This window comes from Aptenodytes patagonicus, chromosome Z (assembly GCF_965638725.1).
Source record: "Aptenodytes patagonicus chromosome Z, bAptPat1.pri.cur, whole genome shotgun sequence".
Lineage (NCBI taxonomy): Eukaryota > Metazoa > Chordata > Aves > Sphenisciformes > Spheniscidae > Aptenodytes > Aptenodytes patagonicus.
The window spans coordinates 85,416,114-85,439,760 of record NC_134982.1 but is presented as its reverse complement, the minus strand read 5'-3'; the positions used below and the strand labels follow the sequence as shown (position 1 = coordinate 85,439,760).

The 23,647-nt window shown below is 41.2% G+C and overlaps 1 protein-coding gene and 1 long non-coding RNA gene across 11 annotated transcripts in view; one reads left to right on the top strand and one right to left on the bottom strand.

The window, feature by feature from the left end:
* The first annotated feature begins 3,245 nt into the window (after positions 1-3,245).
* Positions 3,246-23,647, top strand: part of MEF2C (myocyte enhancer factor 2C) — a 140,710-nt gene continuing 120,308 nt past the window's right edge. For 8 of the 10 annotated variants that reach the window (XM_076363281.1, XM_076363277.1, XM_076363282.1 and 5 more), the window contains exons 1-2: positions 3,247-3,449; positions 13,986-14,084. The gene's annotated coding sequence lies outside the window, so the exon portion shown is untranslated. Of the gene's footprint in view, positions 3,450-13,985; positions 14,085-23,647 lie in introns of all 10 variants that reach the window. The other 2 variants (XM_076363274.1, XM_076363285.1) reach the window with 2 other exon arrangements.
* Positions 3,934-10,599, bottom strand: LOC143173164 (uncharacterized). Its single transcript, XR_012997481.1, has 3 exons — positions 10,469-10,599; positions 8,158-8,265; positions 3,934-6,390 (listed from the first exon to the last, which is right to left on the bottom strand). It is a non-coding gene; the product is annotated as an uncharacterized LOC143173164 (long non-coding RNA).

The following is a 23,647-nucleotide window of genomic DNA, read 5'->3' as shown; positions in this document are numbered from 1 at the left end:
CATTGCTTTTTAGCACCTGAAAAACTGAATATAGGCCAAATGTTGTATCTCTATTTTACGTGATGGAGAAGGGAGACAGATTTTATCTGCAATATGCTCAGGCTGACTTTCTAGCATTTTGGAAGTGATTCTTTAACAAATGCTAGGAAAAAAAGACATCTTGGATTAAAAAGCTAAAAATCATAAAGCTGAGAACATATTACTTAGATGAAGATTTATGTGCCCAAGTGATACCACTACCATTTTTCCTCATCCCTTTCTTTCCCCGAGATCTGTGCCTAGGAAGTCAGATTTTTGCCCGTTACACGGGGGCAACAGGGCAAACCTCGTTTCCCTGATTTCAGTGCGGCAAGTTCAAGCCCAGTCTTCACTGCATTTTGCAGTGCACCTAAGCAATCCTGCCATTCACGTACATAACTGAAATTTTATTTGTTCAGGATGGCGAACAAGGTCAGAGCTTCCTTGTCCACGTCAGGCTGAATGCACAGAGGGCTGAGCCGAGACTCGTCTCTCTTTCTACTTCCCCAGTTAGCACCCCAGCAACCTTGACCTTGTAGCAAGGACAGGCACATGATAGAAGGGAAATGTACAAAATTGTCATGTGTGCTGCATCCTTCCCCGGAGGCTGAAAGTTTCACCTCTCTGATATGCTTAGTTGGCTCAGAGTAAAAGTTCTTGAGAGCAATCACAATCCTAGGTCTCATGTGGCAATCTGCAGGACGAATGGGCCAGCCCACAGGCAGAAGACCCACCGCAGCTCTCACACACAGTCAAGCAGGTTCAACTGGCCCACGCCACGATCATACTTCTTAAATAAAATCTTTACACGTTTGTAAATGCATATACATAAACAAAAGTATGAGCCCGATACGGAGAACCTAGCATGTGAAAAGGTAACAACTTTCATTAGACAGTGAAGTTTTACACGGTTTCTACAAAGGCTGTTCCAGCCTCATCGGTGGAGAGATCATTTGTGCCATCTGCACTCAGCAGGGACTGGGTTGTCGAGACAAGGTGGCAAATAAAAACAGTAACAGCAGTAAATGAAAATAATATGCAGAGATACAAACTTAGCAAACCAAGACTCTAAACCAGTTGGATTTCAGTGAGAACTACTGGATCTTTCTAGACAGAAACGTGTTTTTCTGATAGCGGTTGTAATCAGCAAGGCATTTTAGTGTTACAACCTGGCCCAGGTGGAGAAAATGTTTTCCATGAACGAAATCAGGACAGGATTTTTAAAGCATACATACAGAACGTTAACTAACGGATAGCAATCACTCATTTTCATACTTTGTAAATCGAACTACATTAAAAGCGCGCATCAGTTGTACCAGTTAACAGGTGGAATTCCGAGTGAGTTTTGAATTTAAGCCAAGGCAACTTCGAAAAACTACATCTGATCTGCAAAGGATCTTCAGAATGATAGTTTTGAAAATAAACGTAGCTCGTGCCTATACTTCTTTCTCTGCATAGAAATATGGAGACACAAAATCCCTTATTTCTGTTAGTTCTTTGCTTTGATATTTTAACTAAGTAGTGGGGCAGACATCTTAATAGGAAAATTATTATTTTGCATTTGACTTATTTCTGTGCTAAAGCATCTCCTTTATTTTCAGTTTTTTAGTTCGGTTTCAAGACGATTGTTAAGCTCTCAACTTCTGTGACCCACAAGAGTGATATAGGTGGGTATGGCTGTTTCCAAAAGAAAATAGTCTGATTTCTCAGTATTTTTTCCTAGTTCTTTTTCAGAAAGACAGAAAAACAGACTAGTTTAATGCAATTAGAGCAGTGCCTAAGTCTGATGGTAATATGAACTATGATCATTGGTTTTCAAACAGCAATGGATCATCAAAAACTTCAGAATTTTCATTCAACAGGACTTTATGAATGTTGTTTTTAATCTAAGAATGAGAGCTGTTAGGAGGCTTGAAACGAAACACATGGTTTTATCAAATATGATGAAAATGTAGGATCTTTATTATGACAGATACAAACCCCAAGAACCAAGCTTCCACAAAGTACCTCCTGTATAATTATTAAATAAAAACACTTACTTATTCGGTACTCAGCTTTTAAACCCTGAATAAGAGAGAGGTACTTAAAACGTTTCCATGGATACAGGATGATGCCAATCAGGTCCATGTTTTTCTCTGAAAGGGTGCCCCTGCAGAGACATACAGCTTGGTGAGTGGTTGTTTATACAAGTAAGTAAATAGCAACCTTGTTTATTTTACAAAGAGCTCCTGACCCACACTTTTTCGCATCACTTTTTTAGAAGGAACATTTTGCTCCTTTTAAACAGCCTATTGTAGTAAAATGCACACTTTTGAAATTTTTCCTTAAAGTTGTTTGAGTTCATGACATAGTTTTCAAGGAGAAAATGGAGTACGTAGGTATGCTACCACCGATCCTGGCAAACTTGCGTTGGTGATTCTTTTTTTTAACTCTGTGATAAAACTGATGCAAATTACACCTTTCAATCACCAGAAGCCACTTCCAGGAAGAAAAAAAAAAGGGGGGGGGGGGGGGGCAGATATAAATACCCTTACCTTAATCCAATAAGAACAAGAACACCAAGTTTTGATCGCTTCTCTCAGAAGAGTCTCCATTTACTTTAGCTCCTATTTTAAAAGTGGTTGGTTCCTAGATTCCCACCGTGTAAGTGCTACGAACATGTAATTTTGACATTCAGCCTCTCAACACTGCATGCTTTCTAATTTTGGGAATGAGATTAATACCTCCTATTTGAGAGGTTTTAGTCTTCTAATATTTCTTTGGATAAAAAAGCACAATGAGCTAGCGAAAAGAAAGGCAATCAACTTTAATACTTAACACAGTTTAATAACCCGAATTGAAATATGTGTGTGCTGTATTTCCGTTTAAAAAAGTTTCCTTCCAGCCACAATTAAGAGAACAAAACCCCGTCTCGTTCAGAGATTATTCTTGGAATACTGTAATTTTAACATCTATGTAAAGGAGGAAAGCTTTTTGCCCCGTGCAAGCAATTTGGCCTGCCTTCTTCTCGAAGCAGCGATTCCTGGATAAGGCGACCGACTTGATATTTTCCATTTGAACTCGCAGCGTACTTTGAAGGGGGATGGCAATGCTGTGTTCGTTTGCCAGCGCTGACAAAGGTCTGCTCGTCAGCGATACCTTTTACAGCTAAATTTACTCGGGAGTGACAGAAGCAGGTGAACCTTGGTCTGCCAGACACTTGTGCGCCCGCATCACGCAGCCTACAGGTCAACAACCCAAGGAGAAAAAGCCCGGGGCTGAGGAGGAGAGGGTGAGTGAGGCAAACACAACCCAAACTGGGGGGTTTCTCTTCAAAGCCAGCTGGTCTGGCTTTATTCTACAGGAATTTTTTTACCTGCCAGTTTGATCCACGAAGCCCTCAGCAGGTGCTGACGGGTACAACTTCCTGGAGAAGCAGAAGAAGGGCACTGGTGAGTTTTAATAGAAAAAACGATTAAAAAATGATTCTTAAGTCTTTGGAGTTGTTCTGCTTGCCGCAGCACTGGGTGATTCAGCTCCAGGCTCGTGGCTACGCTCGCAAAGCTTTCTTCAAGAGAAAGCAGATAAGCTTTGTAGCATGCTTCCCATTTTATTTGATATGGTGCTTGATTTTAGCCTCTGCTGCCAAGAAAAGTTTCTTGAAAGTGGCTGGGTATTTATAGTCAGTTTCTTTCAAACTGTTTCTGTGAAGCTGAATGGAAAGAACATAGAGGATTACATACAGGAACACCAGAAGCCAGACAGCACTGGGGGTGTACTCTGTGTCCCCTCCATCTGACTCCTTTAAAATAAATGAGTTATCCTGGTAATTTCCAAATAAATAAAAAGGATGTGTTGTCTGTAGACTGTTCCCAGTATTTGGATCTTCAGCGGATGTTCCAGAGCCTTAGAAACTCCTTCTGAACATCAGCGTAAGATTACTTTGTAATAAATAAGGGAGTGAAATTAACAATCTTTAGAACATTTTACAAGACTTGGTAATCAAAGGATTATCATGCAAAACTGCTGCCTTTCACTAAAGTGAAAAGGTAAACTACAAAACAGAGGCTACATGACAGCACTGCTTGGCATGATGCTTTTTAAAAGATATCATGAATTTACACGATTTTCCTTATTTTAAAACCACAAATTATGCTCGTGTGTGTATTCTTTAATTTGCGCAAGAGCTGGGAAACTAGACGAAGGAAAAAAAAAGATTTATTTTTCTAGAACAATAAGATTTCAATTAATGTGAAAATGTAGGAAAATGTGACCACATGTTAAAATAAATATTTTGGAGAGGAGAAAAGCATTTTTATTATGATTTCTATTTCAAGAACTCATTCTTTTAACTTTGTTTCACAGTATTCATTACAAATTGTTGTGTTAAATTGAAAACATTTATTCGAGCAAGTAAACAGACAGAAAACTTGACCATATGAATCTTTTTGAGTAAACAGATTCCATATTCACAATCCACATGCACACCACAGAAGACACTAATGGGAGAAAGGAATCATACGTCAATATACAGTTAGACTACTTCTGTAGTGAATATTCCCCATATGTCAAAATAAATTATTTATCAGCAATGGACAGCCTAAGATTAGGCTGAATAATAATACCTGAGGCCCTTTTAAACATCCCTGATCTGTGATTTTTTTCAGCTATGCTGCTTGGTGTGGGACCAGGACAGTTGACAGGGAACTCCAACCTCAGCAGTGGTAGATCAGGCCTTAATCCTCGTCCATTTTCCTCATTTTGGGAGGCAGGAAAAGCGCAGCAGAGATTATTTTTGTTTCTGGAATGTGCTATATGAAAATAATCACAATTTTGTTTGCCGCAAGAATATCCTACTGTATGTGAGAATAAAAGACCAGTAGAATAAAACATTACTAGTCAAAGCGTAAAGTAAACCTCTAAATACAAAAGATACTTTCTTGGATGAAGTATGAAACATAAAACAAAACAAAAACCCCAAAACTAGAGCTGCCTTTAAACTAAGCAATGCCTGTAAAACATCGCTGTTTCATGCATAACATTTGTAATGTATGGAAACCAAATCCCCTAAACAGCCATTAAAACCAAGCACTGTTAAATCCGAAGACAGTAAATAGAAACGGCAGTTCCTAGAGTTAACTAGACATTGTACATGCTCCACTAACCAAGAAAAACATATAGGCTCTTTGGTTTAGAGCCTTTAATTCTGTATACTGTAAGTTCATTAGCATTTTACTGTATTGATTTTAAAGGCTCAGAAACAGTAATTAATGTGACAAACTCCTGGATAATTTCATGAAATTCCCAGTCTATATTTCACTGCATTTGGGGAAAAGGGTATTTTGTAGAAGAAAACTTCAGTACAGAATGCTTTACTTTTCTAGACAAAGATTGTTTAAAGTTGCAAAAGGTGGAGATTACACACTAGGTAATTTATACCATTAAACTTAAATGAGTGCCCCTTATCAGTCTGTTTCTTATTTTTCTCATCATCAGAGTGAAGCACATTAAGCGAAATTCTAAAATATTTCTATTATTAATGAAATACTGAGAGATTAAGAAATAGGAAAACGTTATTTAATTCACTGAAACTTTACTACTATTTCGGTTAAAAACAGAATCAGCCCTAAAATGCCTGGTACACTCATTTATTTCTGTACTAACTATTCCCCATCAACTAAGAGGTCTGTTGTCTGTTTTGTAAACTAGGGCAGTTTATTCTACAACTATCTTTTTATCTCTTTTATTTTGAAAAGCTACAGTCTAGCTCAGCTTTCAACCACATGTTTGTCTTTTCCCATAAATTCAAGCTTTAGTGTCAGGAAGACATCTACATTAGTTATTCCATAGTGCGTGTAAATATAAAATGGGATTTAACCACAAAGCTTTGGCAAAAATCGCAATTTAGTGACTCTGTGTTATGTTCTTCAAAAGTTAATTCAAGGCTTTTCATGCAGTGTTACATGGTATTTTCAAAGCATACTGCGCCGCCTTCTCCTTTCACTTACGCTGGTGAAAACTGGACACTTTCCACTGAAAGCAATGAAGTTGCATTTGAAAGTTAGGTAGGAAGATGAACTGCATGGTAATAATTAGGGGGAAAAAGTAGGATGAATTGCCTTAATTACTGCTTCATATATGAGCACTTAAACCATGCAAATTTTCCATTTTATATTTCTATTATAAATTTGAAGTGTGTATACACTTGTGCATATAAAGTGTGTGTGTACGTACATATATGTAAGTACGTATATATACATTTCAAATTTATAATTATTTTCCCCTCGGTACAGTAAGCAAAATCTTATTCTACAAAATACATGTAACTTTCTTCATGGACTTTTATTAATTCATTTTTTCGTTCAAAAATTCATTGGTTCTGAGACCGTCTCCCTGAAAATCAAAGGAACACACGCACGTTAGGAAGCAGTGGAGAACCCTCCTTGCCAGTCCACTGGCAACGTACGGAGCCGCTGCCTCCCCTGGGGGCTTCACCGCCCCCGAGCTGTGGCAGTGGCCGCAGACGGACGGCTCTGCAGCCGCTCCCCACCCCTGCACCCCACTGCGGCCCACTCCCATGCGAAGACACCCCCGGCATTCCCACACCGCTCCCAGCGACTGCCCGCAGCTCCTCCCTGCTATCCCATTTCAAAAATGCTGTTGCACTGTACTGTTCACCATAAACAAGGTAATGTGGACCGGCCTTGCAGCATATCCCTTGTCACAATGTACAGATACACAAACTGTTAACTGAGTTGCCTTCTCCAACGAAAGTACTAACAATTTATTGCACAGTTAAATTGGGTTTTGTTCCTTTGAAAGCAACTCGCATTATGAGGCAAGTCCTGAAAGCACCACTTAAGAAATCTTCAATAAAGACAAAAGCAACAGTGTGTTCTACACGTAACTCTAAAGGCACTGGATTCTAAATCAAGTTCAGTAAATACAGCTTACAAAGGATAAACATATAGATTTAAGCTAAGGTATACTAGTTTGCTGGAAGCATGTAAAATAACTGCACAGAATGAATGAAACAGCAATTACTGCTTCGTTCATAAATATATATAGTAATGCTAGTTCTACATATATACTTGAAAGTTGTGCTCACAGCATATGAAGTTCAATCTAATATTAATGTAGCCGATGCACTGTACCCTGAAACATGACAGCATCTGTCAGGACAAAAAATTAAAAGCTGAATAGTATGATACCCAGCTGCTAAGGATTAATTCAGCAAAACAAATCTTCCTGTATCTGGGTTGTCTGGTTTTTGGTTTGGGGTTTTTTTATTTAAAAAAAAAGCTCTCCCCCAGTAATTTTCATCTCTCTCTACTTTCTTTTATTGCTATACTAATAAAGTTACAGAAGTGTACAAAATCGACGGTTCCTATAGTTTTTGTTATAGATATGTGCAGCATTCATTATTTTTTCTTTGCTTTCTTAAGTGGTGGCAGGATACTCTCTAACTAATGTAACTATATGCAAATAGCCCTTTCCCCAGTATCAATCCATCTCCTGAGTTTGACACTATTGTAGAAGAATGCTTGGTAATAACAAATTAACATTGTGTGCAATAATTATAAAAATTAATGAAGAGCCTACTAATGTTGAGAAAAACAGAAGAGATTGTGAAATAATCTACTTGTATATCAGGAGATAGTTCCTACCCTTAGAAAGATATGGCTATCCATTTAATTATGTGTCCTTGCACTGACTGACTTCATTAACCATTCAATCCTCAACCACTATGCTAGCGATAGCGCTTTAGATCCTAGGCACATACAACCTCACTGAAATGAGGTTTTGGGTTGTATTCTTCCTCAGAAATATGAGGGAACTGGCTCCCACGTAGGGCAAAGAAGCACTTGTTCCTTGGTTCCTGGGAGAAATTATTCCTTAAATAGTTTCAAAACTGCTGGGTTTAAGCTGCAAAAAAAGGATGCAGGAACTCCTCACTGAATCTCATTTTAATCCAGAAATTCTTAACCTGTCTACCCCTATCAGTGACAGTCCTTCTTAAATTATTTCTGCCCATATGCCTTTTGCCCCACCTTCATCCTACCTGAATGTCTAAGGTATATCATTAGATATCCTACCCAAAAGACCCTTCGGTCTCACTTAAGAGCTAGTCAATCTCCTAACTCCCTTCCAGATACGTACCTGTTCTCCAGCCCTTTCTCCTTTATACGAGTCACAGCCAGGAGGACAACTAAGTCATGTCCAGAGATAATAGCGGAAAGGGGCTTTACAGCACAGACCCTCAGACTGCTGTAGATTTAAAAGGTAAAGACAAACACTAGTGCCACCACAACTTACTTATTTAAGTGTTACTGAGAGTTTAAAAATGGAAAGGGTAATGACATGGTTGGTGGGTCAGTTCAAGAGGTTTCAATACATATTTGATTGGAGATTAATTGGTTAATAAAAAAAGAACTGAAGTTGTCTCTGTATGGTCCTTACTTGCCTGACGAAAATAACAACCCTCAATTTCAGAAACTTCTTTTAGTTCAGAAACGCTTTGATTTAGTAACCAGGTTTCTTCTCCTTTAACCGTGTCAGTGTAGCTATCTGTAAAGTCATCGCTGAAATCAGATCTTGCTGGTCTGATTGGTGCAGGCTTGCAGAAGGTAACAGACCAGAAATGGGGACTTAAATCTGTCCGCACCATACAGGAGCTGTGCAAAGATGCTCAAACTAGATCATACGACAGCAACAATAACTTCAGATGAAATACATCTACCAAAGTACATACCCAAACATGACCTCTGAGGCTTAGTTTCCTTTTAACCTCGGTAATATCAACTTTTTAAAGTGCTTCCATGGGAAGAGTTATAACCAATGACATCACAGCTGGAGGCTCATGGAAGTTCTAATATAGACGAACATAAGTGGCACAAGCACATCTAAAAGCTGACCCAACTATTGTGCAATTACATTTTATGGCCACAGAGGTTACAAGTTCTTCTTCACTTATCAACAAGAGCTGTCAACCTTCAAAAGGCCTCTCTAAAACGTCTAATAAAAGTTTTATATTAATTATTGTTTTGATAATAGAAATATTAGCATTACAGCAGCACTTAGAAAACACATTTACGGATCAACGCTTGTGTTTGGAGCTGTTCAAATGCAAAACAAAAACATTAATTTAGTACCGAAGAGTTTACAAACACTCAGAACCAGCGCATCTTCTCAAAACGTCCAGAGAATAACCTATTACTTCTTGATATCTGCATGCAAGCATACCTGTATAAAAGTTTGCCAACAATACCTTTTTCCCCTCATTCCATGTACTAATCTATTGCTATTGTATTCTACACTCAATTTATGCTGCAAATATCATACAGCATACGCTGTTACAACAGGCAGGATGATTGACCTTTAAAATTTGCATACCACTTATTCCAACTTTGGTTCCAGAAAGTGGTATGCAATTGGAAAGAGAGGCAAATTGTCAGAGAAACAGTCAAAAAGCTGGGTGCTTATCTAAAATATATCTCACAGTCTAGTCTGGAAACTCCTGAGAACTGGGTTTCAAGGAAAAAAAAAAAAAAAAAAAAGGCGCATTTCCTCTTCTAGTTGGGAATACCCTAACAGCAGCCTTTCATGTGGCATGTTGGAATCTGCATCTGTAGCCAGGACAGGGAACCATAGTGGCCTTCAGCAACAGGAGATGAAGTTGACCAATGTTTTTCTACCCTTAGAACAGGTTTGGTTTGAATTTTGTTTCAATTGTGGCTAGGGGTCTATCCAAAACAACTCTCTGCTTTGCTCGGCCCTCAAAATTACCATGAATTCCATTGTCTATACAGATGCAGATGCTGATCTAATTTGTAGCAGCTGCAGAATACTTAATTAAGCCTTTTCTGGCCATCTATGGCTGTCTGCTTCTGTATCGCATCATCATGCAGTGCGAGATAGACAAATGCTTGAGTGTCACACAATTAGCAAGGGGGTGCAATCATATTTTTTGTTTTGGGTTGTGCATTTTTTGGCAAAATATCTGAAAATATCACACTACCTTAGTCAGGCAATTCCATTTCAGGAAAAGAGAAGGAATGCGCAGCCCAAAAAAATCCTTCCCCCCCGACCTCCCCAACCTTTCCCAAAATGAAAGGGGATCACAGGGAAATTCTCTTTATTCAGTTGGGGGCAATCACATGGACAAACAAATGTGGTAGCAGGAATGAGAAAGGTGGTCCTTACCTAAAATGCTAGTTCTGAAACTTAATTTCTGGGAGCCTTTCTTCTTGGAGGGAAGTAGGGGGAACTGCCCTAGCAGAAACTTCCTTTTGAAATGACCAGCTAATGGTGAAGAGGTTTAAACCTTCTAAAGCTGCACAAATTAACCATGAAATACAAAGTTATCTTCCTCTGCATCAAGTCTAGAGGTTGTGCGAGATACTGAAAGATAGACAAAGATTTTAAAAACCGGGACTCCCAGTGCTGTATTTTGCAGTTGGCAGGAACCCACCTGATCCCTTCTGTAAATTCAAGCAGCCCCACAGCTGCTCTGATGGAGTCTCTGTTTGGACATAGGCCCTTCAGAACAAAGTCACCGAAGCACAGCACATCTCCCTCCAGCGTGCTCTTCCGTGTTAGCGACCGAGCTGAATAGTAAAGATATTGTATTTCTTGGGCGAAGCCTGTTTAATAATCTAGGTAGAATTTAATCACAGTGGTATTAAACCATACGATAAATTACACTTCCACCAAATGCCTTGCTTTTAAAAAAAAAAATTCTAATGTTTCTGAGGCATATGAAGATGCAGAATAATCAGACTGATGAACAGCAGTTCATGAAATGACAACGTTTCCAAAATTATTCTTCAAATACATTTCTGTACTTAAACCCTATTAAGATGGGGAATTGATTCCAAATTTCCACTCTAAGCTCATATTTGATCTATTTTTATATTTTTGCATAGGAAAAAAGCCCATTTAGCTTGAAATTTCACCTAATTAACTTTATGTCAGAAGAGATTGGGGGGGTTGGGGGGTGGAACTGAAACTAGTTCCTGAGCTTTTGAGTTTGTCTGAGACTAAAGTTTTGCTTGCCGACTTCTGACTAGCACTGAGGAACTTCAAAACCCTTGATACATTTCTTCCATGCTAGCCTAGACTCACATTTCTGGAGTCCCTAAATCTCAACGGGGGAAAGGTTAGTAGGTTAAATTCTTCCTTTAGTTACACTTAAGTAAGATCACTGACTGCAAGTATCGTCCCCCTAAAATATATACGTGTATATATAAACTATATACATTCGGTGGAACGTTGTCATAGGATGATGAGAACATTTGAATGTCTTACAGAGAGACAGTGGCTGGTACAGGAACTGGAGTTACAGCATATTCAAAGATTAATTCTGAGGCAGGAATAGGATCTGGGTGGCCACTGACGTAGGGCCGAGCTTCCATTTTAGGGTCTCATTTGAAACCTGTCAGAGTGTATTGGATTTCAACAGACTTCAGGGGACTTTGGATGTGGTGCATGAGCTCCACAGCTCCCTGTTCCACGCCAAGCATGAGATTCAACGTTTCTATAGCTGTTAACTCCTTCAGACGCAAATTCAGCCTCATTTTCAAACGAATGACAGACCTTAAGTATTAGTTTATTTCTAAAAAGCATGTGTGGCAAACAAAAAGAGCGGTTATCACTAGCTCCAGATCTAATATTAGCCTGTGTTGTCATTCACAAAGTAATAAATACTATTTTTACACTTTTAGGACAATTTTAGTAATCTCTAATCTTTGAAAGAAAACATTTGTCTGCGAAGAAGTTACCTCCTCTCTCTAGTTTTAAAACACTGTTAAAAAAGAAACAAAACAAATATTACAGTAAAAAAATTCTTAGATAAAAATAATCTTTGGACAACTGTTTGTGAGATATTTAAAGGACAATATCAGCTTGCAAACTACAGTTTCAGACACTGCCTTTTGTAACAACGAAACACTTCAGATTACTAGAACTGGATCAATTTATCAAAACCAACCTACCCCCTTTTCGTTGTTGACTTAGCGCGTTTGGCAGCCTTTTTCCCCTCTACAATCAGTCTCTTCCCTGCAAAGGCCCTTGAAAATATCGGCAAGGGAGCACGAAAAAAAATCTCACTTTTTAAAAAAAAAGGGGGCGCTGAAAAAACAACTTTCCGAAAGCCTGGAAAGTAACAGATAACGCCCCAGATTAGTCCACCTCCGAGCTCTCCATCGAGACCAGAAACGCAATTCACGCCATCCTTCCAGACGCTGCTGCACCCCCTCCCGCCACGGGCCGCAACGCGTGCTCAGGCGTGGCCTGCGGGACACCCGACAGCCTCCCGCCAAGTCCCCGTCCCAGCATCGGCCACGTACCGCTCTAACCGTACCGGCCTCGGCCCTGCTCGGTGCCCCACGCCACGCGTGTGGCGGCCCTCCCCGCAGACCTCTTGCCCCCCCTGGCTCCCCGCCACCCACCCCTAGCGCTGGCGGGCAGCGGGGCACCTCACCCGGGCCTGGCCCCCGGCACCGTGATTTGCACCCCGAGGCCTGCCGGGCACGGCGGGGCTTTGCAGACCGTACCGCAGCCTCCCAAACGCTCCTTTATTCCAAAGGTTGGGGAGGTGGGCAACGTACCGCGAAGGCCGCGGACGGCTTCGGAGGGGCCCGGGGGGGGGGGGGGGGACGGCACTGCGGGGAAACGCGGGGCGGGGTGCAGGCTGCCGCCGCCTTCCAGCCTTTCCCAGAGCCAACCTTTGGCCGGGACTTCCTACCCCTTCGCTCTTCCCGTCCCGTTTTTAACAGCCACCGCCTCACGGGGCTTTCGCTGCTCCTCTCCAACCGCAGCCGGATCGCTACCGCTTCCCTCCCCGGGACCACCCGCTCTCGCGTTAGCCGGCGCCCGGCCGAACTTAACACCAACCCCCCGCCCGCCTCAGCGCCTTCCCGCGGAAACGGGGAGGAGGAGGAGGAGGAGGCGACGGCTGCAAGCAGCAGCAGCAACACCCGGGCACCGCCGAAGCGCACCCGGGGGCCGCACACCGGCCGGCACCGCCCCGCCCCGCCGGCCGCCCCCGCACACACGTGGCAGCTTACCTCGCCGCACGGCGCCCCGCCGGGGCCGGGGCCGGGGCCGAGGCAGCCGGGCCGGGCTGGGCCGATCCGATCCGATCCGGGCCCGGCCGCCGCCGGCGGGGTCTCAGGCGGTGCCCGCGCGGGGGCGGGGCGGGCGCGCGGCGACCGTTGGGCCGCGCTGCCTGAGGAGATGGCGGCCGGTGGCGTACCTGCTGCTGCTGCGGCGCCTCCCGTGCCCCCCGCACCGAGGGGACACCCCAGCCCCTAGAAATAAATCTGAAATAAAGAAGTAAAGAAGTGAACAGAAGCCCGAGGCAACGTGTGTCCAGGGTGCGAGGGGTCGGGGCAGAGACCGGAGAGGTCGCCCCTCCAGACCAAGCGGCTCGTCCAGGTCTCAGCGGGGACCCCCTCGCCGCAGGCACGGGTGCATGGAAAAACGGGCGTTTGGGTTAAAAAAAGTTCTCCCCGTGTTGCCTGCCTCGAGGCAGACCCGAGGAGATGCGTCCCTGGGTGGTGGCACAACATGCATCTGTCCTTAAAAGCGAAGAAACCAATATGCCAAGCTTCAACGTTTTAGCATTTGGCCTGGACTTTTAAATTGGCATTTATTAAACAATGAGGCGGCTGCGTTTTCCAAAATGCACGTAAAAGCACAAATAATTTTCTAAGTACCGATTGGAGGATGAGTACAGTCCAAGATCAATAGTTTTGTAATTTTATTGTTAGTGTAGCATCCCTAAGGTAGGATTCAGACGGAGTTTATTACAGCTTCTGAAAACGTGAAGTTACTTACAAGTGATACTCCTTTTAGGCCTAAGTGCACATCAGGAAAGACTCGTATTCTTTTTATAGAAATCGTTTCATAAATCTTTTTAAATATATCGAAGTACTATAGGTTTGCATTTTAATAATACGCTACTTTTGTGCTTTTAAACATCTAAGGTGCCGAACAAGAATTGTAAACTGTGAAGTAACTACTATGGGGAAGATTAAGTAAAGCATTGGAGGCGGATGATTTTGACAATAAAGAGGGTGTATGTGGTGAGTGTTTAATATTTATTGCATTTAATATTACAAAGTACTATTTATTGTTTTCTGATTTAGTGTTAAAAGCAAAGCCTGGAGAGCAAGGTCTGCTGTGTTATGTACTTGCAGGTGCACCTGTGACAAAGGCTTTCTGTAATCATTGCTCAATGTGTATAACACCATTTTAGTAATGGCATGCCATTTTATTTAAAGTTCCTATGTCCGCTGTGCCTACCTTGCAAATATTTTTTTGCAAATGATTTTGCAAAGAATCATGTACATTTCAGCATTTAAATTGTGCTCTTGGATTATATATCCTACTATCTATGAAATTATCTGAGTTTACATCTTTTGTTCATTACAAAAGCATATGGATTGAGGGAATATTCTGAATGAATGAAGAACAAACACAGTGCTGTTGAATAATCTTGTGGGGTAGATTAATCTATAGCCTCGATTTCTCTCAGGGTGGGTTGCTGTGGCAACCGCCCCAGCTCACTTTAAAATAATTTTGTAAAGCTCACTTCAAGCGCTTGCGCCCAGTGTGGGCCAAGTTTAAAAGCAGCCAGACAGGGGAAGAAGTGTTATACTGTGTTGCTCTTACAAGATAGGGAGGTGGTGGAAGAGAGCGAGGCGTGGAGTGGGGTTGAGCAGAACTTTAAACAGAAAATAGAAACCGAGCCACCCCAGGGTTAATATGCAAAGGGGGTGGATCATTTCATAGTAACCTTACTGCTTTTCAGTTTAAACGCCATTAAAAGACGTGAGCTGGCAATCTCATTTCTCCTAAGGGAAAGAGATGTTCTGCATCCACAAAAGAACAAAAACGGACTTTGATAATCATCTTCAAAGGAAATGTTACCTTGAGATAATCACACTTGTAAGGGGAAGAGGTACTTGGATACACACTTCACTCTTTGATAAAACTTCGGAGATCTGATTTTATAATTACTACATTTTCACTGATGTCTCATTGTTTAAAACATTGCATGCCTCAGGTGGTGGATTAAGAAAAAAATAATTTTGTCAGCGGACCTACACATGACCTGTGGACAGCAAAAAAGAGTAGATTTGAGTCTTGTGCCAGAAATGTGAAAAGGGTGCATTTGTGGAGCGTCAGTACAAGTACAGACACCAGAACAAAGGTTTTTCACTGTTTGAAATTATTCCAGATTTTAAAATTAAATGCAGCAAAAGACGGAAAGAAATCCTAAGCACTTCAAAAGCTACTGCATAAATTCATGCCTTATCTAACCCTGATATGAGTGAGAAAGCCTGATCCCTCCCCTTATATCTGTTTGTCCATCTAGCATCTGAACCCTGTTTTAAAAATCGAGGTGTCCTTTACATGGATTTGATGAATTGTACTCGTGACAAAAACTTGGCATGGCTTTAAGGTACTCCAGTGTGTGAAGGTCACAACTATTTAAAGATGAGGCCGTAAGTGCCCACACGGAGGTGTAGTAGATGTGCTAAGCTGCTGTATACTTTTATTTTCTGAAATACTTGCCCACTTTAATAATTGCTTTCAAGATATGACAGTGCTCGTGTTCAGTCTCGCCAGTTGAAGGGCTGTGTTACCAGCTAGCCAGAAACCTGAAAACTTACGTATCCTGCACAAAATAAAGCAGATGACAGTCAATTAGAGCACAAAAGTGTGAAGTCGTAACACGGTTTTCTATTTTTGCCACTAAGAAAATACGCATATTACTGGATAGTTGGGTGCCATGCTGGGAGACCAAAGTGGTCTGCAGAAGAGGCATAGGAAGGGTACAAGCCGTGTAACTGTTCCACATTTCTTTCCTGCTTGCGCTTCATGCCAAACCTGAGGCTGAGAAAGCATTTCTTCCCCAACGTTATTTGGGCTCCGCTGCCGACACTGCCAAGCATATGTGCCTCTCACCACCATGTACAATGTGCTTGGCTCGTGTCTGGCTGCCTGGTGGCTCTGGGCACATCAGTATTACTGTTACTGTTGTTGTTGTGGGTGCATTTACAGCATGTAAGTATCTGTCCATTGAGAGTTGTCCACTCTGTATCTAAATCCCACCAAGGCAGAGCGGGGCACGATGAGACCCACAGCCGCTAAAGGGTATTCTCTAGGGATCTGCGTTGAGAGCAATTGCAGGGCGCTTGTTAGAGCTGCCTTAGCTTCGTTCTGCTCTGACCGTGCTCTGAGCGTCCATGTTTTAAGAAGTACAGTTGAACTGAAAAGGCATTTATTCACTGTCGAATACGGAACTTCGGAAGTAGGTCAGTGGCCCAGTGAGATGTTTATAAGGGAAAAGGCTGAGGGACCAAGGACTTGTATTAACATAAACCAAGCATGTATTTATCACTGTTGTTTGAATTCAGTCGTTTGGTTTTATCACGCGTGCTGTTCCTATTTCCAATACCTTAATCTATCATAAAAATAATGGTCTGTGCCTTTATAAACTCCCCTGCTGCTCTGGAAGGATCGTAAAAGTTGGCTATCTACATAGAATTTAAACCCAGTGTCTGCGAAGTCCAGCGTTATTCACAAATTACTGCACGTGCTTAATTTGGATTCAGGCTCCCGTACAGTGCAGTCCTTTCAGTCCGGTTTTAAGAGCAAGTGAACCTATTAAAAAAAGAAAAGCCCTGTCCTTTCACACAGCGTGCCGGTAACGCTGCCTTTCTGTGGGTAAGCCTGACAAGACACGGTCTCCGGCAGTCGGCCGCGTCCGGGACCCGTGCGAGGAGGCGAGCGGGATTTTGTCTGGCCGGCGCTCCTCTTGGGGGAAGGTGGTGCTGCCCCAAAACTTTGCCGTCGGGATCGCCCCTGCGCTGCGCGCCCGGGGCGAAGCCACCCGCAGCGGGGTACGGAGCCCGATGAGTTTGGGAAGTTGGGCTGCTTAGCAGACGGAGGGCTCCGGAGAAGGAGCCCGGCAGAGGTGCAAGGAGCTGGGGCGGGAAATCTCCGGGGGCTGCGAATGCCGAAGGGCCGCGGCCCCGCTCCGCTCTGGGGGCGGCGCAGGGGTCAGCGGCCCCCGCGCTGCGGCGACGGCCGCGGGTCCGCCGCCCCCGCTGCGCGCCCTCCCCTCCCGAAGCGCTCGCCCGAAACCGCCCCGGGAGGCGTCGGAGCAGCGCGGCGTGTGCCCGCGGGGCGCGGGCGGGCGCGTCAGGCTTGCGACACGGGGGGACGCTTCAGAGCCCCTCCGCCCCGCAGCCGCCCGCACGCTGGCCCCGTCCCTGCCGCCGCTGGCGGGGGGGGGGGGGGGGGGGGAACCGGGCGGCCCTGCCCGAGCTCACCGGCGGCAGATGCGGCGCTGGTGCTGCCCGCGCCTGAGCTGACCCGGGCTGTGCGTTCCTCCCAGCCCTCGCAGCGATCCTGCCGTCCTCACCCCGCCGAACCTCGCCAGAAGGGGGAAAATACGCGGCGGCTCGGCGTGTTGTCTCCGCTCGGTGTGATAAAGGGTTGTCATTAGGTTTGCGTGTGGCATATGCCATTACCCCCACCGTAAAACTAAAATTAGCAAAATGTCAGGAATGGAAAGATTGATTCACCCAAGATGCAATTATCATTTAAAAAGTGCTTGATTGAGGTGCTGATGTTCGGTGATTTATTCTGCATACCATATACATAATTAAAGTAGTGTAGTGGAGTAATTTATCAATCTAGTTTAGACTAGAGGGGCAAGGAAGGGAGCTGCCGCCGCCGCCGCTGCTCTATGTTTGTTTTATTAAAACGCTTTCGGGATCTGATCCCGCCCCCTTTTTGCAAGAGGGAAACTGATTATTTCTCCAGCTCGGGAGGAGAGAGTCATTCGTTTGGGATTGTGGGAGAGAGAGAGAGAAATAGAGACGCGGAGAAGGAGAAGAAAAGGCAGGAAGAGGGAGCGAAGCAGAGAAGGACACCTCATCAGGCGTGTAGTTTGAACCCCTTCCTCGCCTCCCCCTTCCCCTCCGCGATGTTACAAAGGCTGTGAGCTGCTCGCCTTTTCCCATTCGCCTGCTGTCACTTCCTTCCTGGACGCTTTCAGGACGAGTCCGGTTACTTTTAATCCGACCAGCAGCTCAGCCACTTTCTCCTCCTCCACGCTGCACACACGCACACGCGCGCACACACACACACACACACACACACCCCCACACCCCTCACCCCCCCCCCACCCCCCCCCACCAGACATCTTCTGGCTGCTTATTGGATTGACTTTGAAGGTTGTCTGTGTGATTCAAGGAGGCTGCATGTTGAACCAGGTGGTGAATATTTAAGGCTGGAAGAAGTAAGGGGATTTTTTCTTTTTCCTATGAAAGGAAAATATCTCAAGGACTAGTCTGATCATCCAAACAGCTAAATGTTTATAATGTAAGTACATGTGAAATTCAGCATCGGAATGAAATGTAGTGGGCATGGTACAAAAGCCCTATGTGCATTTCCTATTGCGTTTGAAGAATGTATCAGTCATTGTATGTGGACTGGGATTGAGGTTGCTTGCAGACTTTTTAAGTGTATGATTGCACCATCAATTGCTTAAAAGTAACTTTTTAGACGAGTAATATAGTTAAATCACTGTCTAGTAAATTATTGCTGACTTGTCTCTATCAGTGTCTTCAGTGTTTAAACTTTGATGAAGTTAGTGTACATCATTTGTGTGCTTGATACTGTGAAGTGTTCGAAGCTTATTTGATTTGAATAGTTCACCGAATGCTATGACCTTGTAGTGCTTGCACCCTGATTTATCAGCCTAAGGAAACAATCCAGTTTGAGTGAAATGCTCTTAAACTTCCTTGTATCATGGGCTCTTCAGTTCTGGAGTTTCGGTAATGCATGCTTTCAAGTGTTTAACTTTGTGCATCTTTCATTTGAATACTTAACGTTTGAGATGGAAAGACCCCTTGCACTGATGTGGGAATTTAAGTCATGGGCTGCAAACCTCTTTTGGAATGGTATGCTTTGGTCTTTACATAGTACTCCGAGTAATCTTTACATTTTTTAACGCAAGGGAGTAGAGCTAATCAGCCTTACAAAACTGGCTGGTTTAGTTGCAATACAGTTACTTACAGGCTAAGATAAAGTTTAATGTGAATGAGAGACTTATAAGACTATTGGTTCATTATGTAACTGTAATACTTAGCGTTTCCTTCTGTCAGCCTGAAAAACAAAACAAGTATAAAGACAAGCTAATAATTGCTTTTCTCAAAAAAAAAAAAAAAAAAAAAAAAGCAGCACAATGCAAAACAAAACTTAATGAATCATTGTGGGAACCTAAGCATTGTCTTTTATACAAGAGTTCTATTTTCTTTATTGTATATAATAATTATGATTAGCAAATACATGTATCCTGAAATTAAATGCTGTAATACACAACTTAAGACTAAAGATTTAAGAGAATTAAGCAGAGAAAGGCACTTTGCCAGTATTTTGCTGGTGATCAGAAAAGAATTGTCTTGACACAAAATGTATTTTCCTAGCACTTATCTGACGCTCAGCTTAATGGCAAATGTCCTAGTTTCATATCTTTACTTTAAAAGAACTACAAGATGGATGATAAACCAATTATGTTAGATGCAAATGTGACTAGACTTCTTTTATTGGCACTTTCCCGGGTATTGTGGTTGAAGAGTAAAGATGTTTATATGGAGTATAATAACTCTAATCCCTAGAGGCTTGGCAGGGCATGGAAATATAACCACCTGTGAACCAGCTCTAACCTCTGTATTACATACGTACTGATTTCCAGTTCAAACGCTCAGGCAAATGGCCACTTTGGGATTTGTTATTTTGTGAACTATTTTTGTTACATGATATTAGCTACCTAACATGAAGTCAAAAAACCCGCGAGACTTTCTTCCTTTATCAGTTTTATTAAAATACCTGTTACGCTATTCTTTCTATATTTTTGAATACATAATTCATTACTGAATTACTAATACTGAAGTCTCTGCTTACACTTAAGTCCCTTTGGAAGTAATGGAAAAATTCTTTGAAGAAGAGCTTAAGAGAATGGCCCTTAATTCAGGGTGTCTGTGTTCCTTGTAGCACACATTCTTTTATTTTAAAAACTTACTGTTTATATATATATTTTTACTATTACGCCCTATATAGCTAGTATGAGAAGATAGTTCTGGGACCTGAACATGAAAACCTTCTTTCATGCAAACAGTACTTACACAACTAGTCCCATTGACAACACTGAGACTACTTGTGTGAAAATGAACAAGCCACAGGAGTAACAATTTACAGGATCAGGCCCCTAGGACACCTAAACCTCTTGCCTGTCCCGTAGCTTTCTTAGGACAGAGATGTAAAGAATGTAACTTTCAATGTCCTATAAATGAATGCAGGAATCATATGTCTGTATCCTCTTAAGATTACTTGACCAAGAAAAAAGGAAACTTAGGCTTAAGAACCTTATAGAAATTGGTACTAAATGATGAATAGTGTGTGAGATTAAGTCTTTTAGAGTTATGTTCCTGAGCTGCTAGTTTTGGAGCATCATAAGAAAATTCATACAAATACTTTCTTACTGTGGATTTTCTTTCAATATAGGATCAGAAAATTCTTCTAATTTTTTTATAAACCCTCTTAATTTGTGTACCTGCAACATGTACATTCAAAAACAGAGAGACGCCTCTCTTAAATGGTACTGGTTTTTAAAACACCTAAAATATTATAGGCAAAGAGAAATGAAGCTTTCTGAAGCTTTTTCCAAAAGTTTACCTCTGAGGGATTTTGATAGCTCACTATTTAGTAGATAACTACATGGAAACTTAGGAACTGAGCAGTAGTAGTGAATAGAATACTTTTGCCAACTTCATTTCTTTTCATTTTACTTTCCTCTGTAACAGGTTAATTTATTGTTCACCAGAACAGTTCAGTTCATCTTCAGAGACAGCTAAGGATATTTCTACATCTCATTGAGCAAGAAGTCATTAACTGCTATTAGGTGCTTGAAAGCATAAGCATTTGGGTTTTGATATGTAGACTCCATTTTTACGTGTTGGACATCATTATTCTAAATTACATGATAATTTATCCAAAAATCAAGTAAGGTGTAATGGTATTCTTTTGAAAACACTGATTATGAAGATGAACATAAATAAGGTGCTATATAATTTCAAGGAGTTTATAGTCTCTGTGTCAGCATTTTGAAGAATAACCAAAGCAGTTATATTTGTGATTAATTTTAACATTTTAAATTTTGCTATATGATATCAGCAATCAGAGAGATTTTGCTACGTCCTCATTTAGGCTCTACAGCAACTTAGGTATAAAATACAAAAAAAATTATATATGTAATTCCGAACAGCTAGAAAACTTCAAGCTTAAGAATAGGGTTAGTATATTCTGGTATTTGAAGAGGATGAAAATACAGTTTTGCATCCTGTTTCAGAAACAAAATGGGCTTAGAAGAACTCTGGTCAGCAAACACAACTGATGGTGCAAGTGAAAAATTGGAAAATTTAATTTTTTAATTTTCTATTTTTAAAAGGAATTATTTGGGTCCTCTGACCAGCTTTAAGGTAATTTTCTCAGAACTGACGGTCAATGTTGCATGTGGACAGGTGATTAAAAGCTAGTGTCTTCAGTCCTCCACTTTAATCTCACTGTCTCATTGACTGCAGTGCAGTAGAGCTTGTCTATTCACTAGGATCTGTCATCTTTAGGAAATCAGACCAGCTTATAGAGGCGATTCACAAAACCAACAGTGACAACAAAGTCTTATGTGCCTTACAAAAGAAGGATTAGGCAGTTCACATGTCATTTTGATTGGGCAGAGATAAAAGCTGATTGCTGCAGCATGGCAAGGCACACTTCAATTTCAATTGATTATTTTATAAGACAACTATAACATTGTTGCTTAGTCATTGTTAAATGCAATTTGAAGGAAGGAAAATTCAATTTTGACATTACTGGTTTCGTATTACTTTATAGTAAAAGGTAGAGCCACTTGTAGCGTTGTTATACAAATATTGAAAACGCTGTTTAATTCACTGCTTTTGGGAAATATATTTAAAATGTAGTAGGTGATTGTCCTGGGATTTTTAAAAAACATTTTTGCCTAGGTAATATCCTGTAATAGCAATTAAAAGTTCTTCAAAGTGCCTAGGACTATACTAAATTCACTGCACTTAACCTATTAAGAGCTTAGATGCAGAGGAAAGTGCATAAAACATGTCAGGACTTTGCAGATTTCTCAAAAAGTATAATATTGAGGAACAAGTAAGTCATCCTAGTTTACCTCTATTCTGTAATTTTTCAAAATGTAATATGATGTAAAACTATACTTTGTGTTGCATATGTGAACATAGTAGTCTGGTTTGAAAATAGTTAGGAAATTAAATGTTGTCCCTTATTATTAAATATGTCATTTATCAGTGAGAATAGAGTTTTGGCTATTTGCATAATTTAGTTATAACGTACAGCCTTCAACATTTGGAAGTATGAAACTTCCAAGCTGATAACTTCTATGCTAATTTCTTACCATTTTTCAAAAGAACTCTTTTTTTTACCCAACTGATGCCTCCTAGTGTTTCACATAATAAAACACTAATGAGTCAACCATGAATGTAAACATTGTTTTTTTCATTGTCTTAATCTTATGTGATACATAAAATTAATATTTATGTATTTAATTTTGTGTGTGTTATTATAATCAGACAGGAAACTCCTGTAAATTCAGATGTTTCATCTTAATGGACACTGAAAGCACATTTTGATTTTCTTTCGTTCTAGCTTTGCCTAGCTGTATTTTGAAAAGTTTATCTTATATGTAAAGTACATTTTCTTTTTCTCCTTTTGTTTCATACGTGCATTACACTAACTTCTCAACAATGTATTATGAGGCTTAAATGGGAATTTTAAAAATTTTGGTAGGATAATGTTTCGAAAAGTAAGCCCTTGGAAATAGGCAATAAATGCAGTTATAGGAATGTTTGAAATATCCTGAAGTACCTCATGGCCAAATAAGATGGAAAAGACTAGTCTGAGACATGCTCGATCATTACAGTCCTTAAAGAATAGTTAAGTTATCACATTTTGTAATTGTTCCTGGTTATTTTACTGCTGCATAAGCAAGAAAACTGTATTAGGACAGTCTTCAAATGTGCAAAACATGCACCTTACACTTTTGATTGTAGATGTGGATGATCAGTACTTTCGAAAAGGAATTACTGTGCGTAGAATATTGAAACAGAGCTTGGAGTGGTAAAGACTGAAATACAATGTCCTTTTCTTAGAAGTTCAATCTGGCAATATAACTCATGAATACCTGAAAAAACATTCAGTTATATTAGATTATATCATACAACAGTAGAATATTTTATTTTTTTGATGGGAGGGTGTAATTTTCAAAAAGTTACCTAGCATCGGTGTGACAAAGTACAACTTACGGGCCCCAGCTGTATATTTGAACTGTCAGGTACGGTCTTATAATGATAAAGCAGCAGCCAAGGCTGAGTGCACTTTTGCACATTTTAATGTCACACAGTTTTATGTAAAGTATGAGATAAATTTAATGATGACATTGGAAATACAGCCTGTTATTCTAAGACTTTCAAGAAAAGCAGTGGAATTCCTAGATGCTTATTCTACTAAGGAAGTTTTAAAGATA